This window comes from Vulpes lagopus, chromosome 6 (assembly GCF_018345385.1).
Source record: "Vulpes lagopus strain Blue_001 chromosome 6, ASM1834538v1, whole genome shotgun sequence".
NCBI classification, from domain to species: Eukaryota; Metazoa; Chordata; class Mammalia; order Carnivora; family Canidae; genus Vulpes; species Vulpes lagopus.
The window spans coordinates 77,123,888-77,126,975 of record NC_054829.1 but is presented as its reverse complement, the minus strand read 5'-3'; the positions used below and the strand labels follow the sequence as shown (position 1 = coordinate 77,126,975).

General features: G+C 40.1%; 1 pseudogene; it reads left to right on the top strand.

Moving 5' to 3' along the window:
- The first annotated feature begins 1,830 nt into the window (after positions 1-1,830).
- LOC121493611 lies at positions 1,831-2,390 on the top strand (annotated as a pseudogene).
- Positions 2,391-3,088: the final 698 nt, after the last annotated feature.

The window sequence follows — 3,088 nt, the reverse complement described above, 5'->3', positions numbered from 1 at the left end:
CTAATTGGTAGGTAGGACGTATTGTACCTGAACTCCAATGCATTGTTAGAATATTCAACCACTTTGGAAAACAGCTTGGCACCTTCTTATAAATACCTATCTACCATTTAACTCAACAGTTCTAATCAGTTATTTACACAAAAGAAATGACAACATGCATCCACAGAATGTTTATAGCAGCTTTATTTATAATAACCAAAAAATGGAAATAATCCAAGAGTGTCAATTGGTTAGTTGATAAATTGTGCAATTTCTATATAATTGGACACTCAATAGTAAAATTTACTACAGATACATGCAACATGTGGATAAACCTAAAAAATATGCTGAGTGAAAGAAATAAGACAGAAAAAGTATATATAATATGATTCCATTGATATGAAATTCTAAAAACATAACTATAGTTACCGAAAACAAAATAGTGATGACCTAGGCAGCCCCGGTGGCTCAGCGGTTTAGCGCTGTCTTCAGCCTAGGGCCTGATCCTGGAGACCTGGGATCAAGTCCCACGTCAGGCTCCCTGCATGGAGCCTGTTTCTCCCTCTGCCTGTGTCTCTGCCTCTCTCTCTGTGTGTCTCTCATGAATAAATAAATAAAATTTATATTTAAAAAATAGTGATGACCTGGGGTCTCAGGTAGGGAAGACTGACTTGAAAAGGGTACAAGAGGAATTTTTGGAGCAAGGAAAATGTTCTAGGATTATGATAGTGATTATATAGGTGAATTAATTTGTCAAAGCTCATTCAACTGTATACTTAAAATGTATATTATTATATATCAATTATATATCAATAAAATTTATTTTTAAAATTACTGTAGTTGCTTTTATATCAAAAACTCTAAACAGGTCTCTTTCTCTAGAAGTCATCATAATATCAAACTTCTGTTTAGACTTACTGAAGGCTTACTCTGTCAGGCACCATGTAAGATATTTTGCATGCATTTCATTTAATCATCACAACAAGCTCTCTGATATCTCCCTATTTTACAGATGAGGATAGTGAAGCACAAAAACATTAAGAAAATTGCCCAGTGTCCAATCATCATTGTGACACTAGTAAGAAGCAGAGCCAAAATTCAAATTCAGGTTTGTTAAACTCCTTCATCCACATCCTTCATCATGCTATGCCTTTCCTCAGCACTTGCATCATTCTTAACGCACTTCTTTGGAGTTTTACTTACCAAGAAGAACTTCCATTATTAAAATAGTAACACAAGCTTTATTGTTTGAAGGAGAATCTTTAGATGTGAAGAGATAGCAACCAAGCAGATCTAATTTGATTTTTACTGAGTATATGTTTGGCACAACATGGAACACAGGAGGCACTCAACATACATTTGGTATTACTGTTGTTCTGTTATATTAGTTTACCTAACCTCTGAGATTCTCTTCCTTTCTGCTACCACTATCATACAGACACCCAGGGTCTGCTGATCCCATTTAATGCTCTGGCCTCACTCTAGCCAGACTACCCCATTTCCCCCTTAGCCCAATAGAAATTGGCTGGAACCAAAAAAAAAAAAAAAGAACAAAACAAAACTTTAATGCTAGTGAAGTAAGCAAAGTGAACAATTAGAATAAAAACCATCTGGCTTACAAAATATATCTTCTTACCATTTCTTAAACATTTACGAATAATGTACTACACAAAAAAGCAAAATGTGAGACAATATGCTACCATTTCTCTAAAAAGAGACTAGAAAGAGAAGGACTCCTAAAAATGAATATGCATAGAATATCTTTAGGACGCACAGGAAACTGGCAGTAGTGTTTGCCTCTGTGAAAGGGCACATGGGGCTTCCCGGACCGGCTGAGCAGGAGGTGCCATCATGCGAGTCGACATCCGCCACAACAAGGACCGAAAGGTTCGGCGCAAGGAGCCCAAGAGCCAGGACGTCTACTGAGACTGTTGGTCAAGCTGTACAGGTTTCTGGCCAGACGAACCAACTCTACTTTTAACCAGGTTATGTTGAAGAGGTTTTTCATGAGTCGCACCAACCGGCCACCTCTGTCCCTTTCCCGGATGATCCGGAAGATGAAACTGCCTGGCCGGGAAAACAGAACAGCTGTGGTCGTAGGGACCATAACGGATGATGTGCGTGTCCAGGAGGTGCCCAAGCTGAAGGTGTGCGCATTGCGCGTGAGTAGCCGTGCCCGGAGCCGCATCCTCAAAGCTGGCAAGATCCTCACCTTCGACCAGTTGGCCCTGGACTCCCCCAAGGGCTGTGGCACCGTCTTGCTCTCCGGTCCACGCAAGGGCCGAGAGGTTTACACTTTGGCAAGGCCCCAGCAACCCCACACAGCCACACCAAACCCTACGTGAGATCCAAGGGCTGGAAAGTTCGAGCATGCCAGAGGCCGCAGGGCCAGCCGAGGCTACAAAAACTAACCCTAGAGCCTGCCTTGTTATTTAAAAGCTTTTGAATAAAAATAAACATAAGGAAGAAGAAGGAGAAGAAGAAGAAGAAGAAGAAGAAGAAGAAGAAGAAGAAGAAGAAGAAGAAGAAGAAGAAGAAGAAAGGAAGAAAAAAAGAAAGAAGAAAGGGCACACGGGCCAGGTGTGGGCCAAGGTAATAAACACTGGATGACTCAACCATACCCATTTTATTCAAATGCATTTGGAAGACTGACTTTTTCTCCAGGGAGGAGATTGGTATAAATACGGTTCCATTCTCTTGAAAGTGACCTGGTATGAGTGACCCAATTCTGTCTAATGAAATGAAAGGAGAGGTTTGCTGGAAGGTTCTCAGATTTATGCTTTCTCACTCTTATGAGAAATTCACAGGACGTCAGCTTTTCTCTCTTCTGTTGGATGCAAACAAGGAAGCATGAAGCCTAAATGTCTTCATTTTACAACTATGAAAGAAATTCAGCCTTAGGCTAAAGCCCATGGACTAGAGAGCAGACAGACAAAATACTGTTAGGCTGCTAAATCAACTAACTGAGCCCTATCTCCCACCTCTGATAAATAAACACATTAATATTTAGTTCATTTATCTAAGCCAGTTTTAGGTGTCACATTTCTGTTACTTGAAGCTGAAAACAAATAAAGCAGGTAAGAGACTTTTTTTTTCTTTTACATACTTG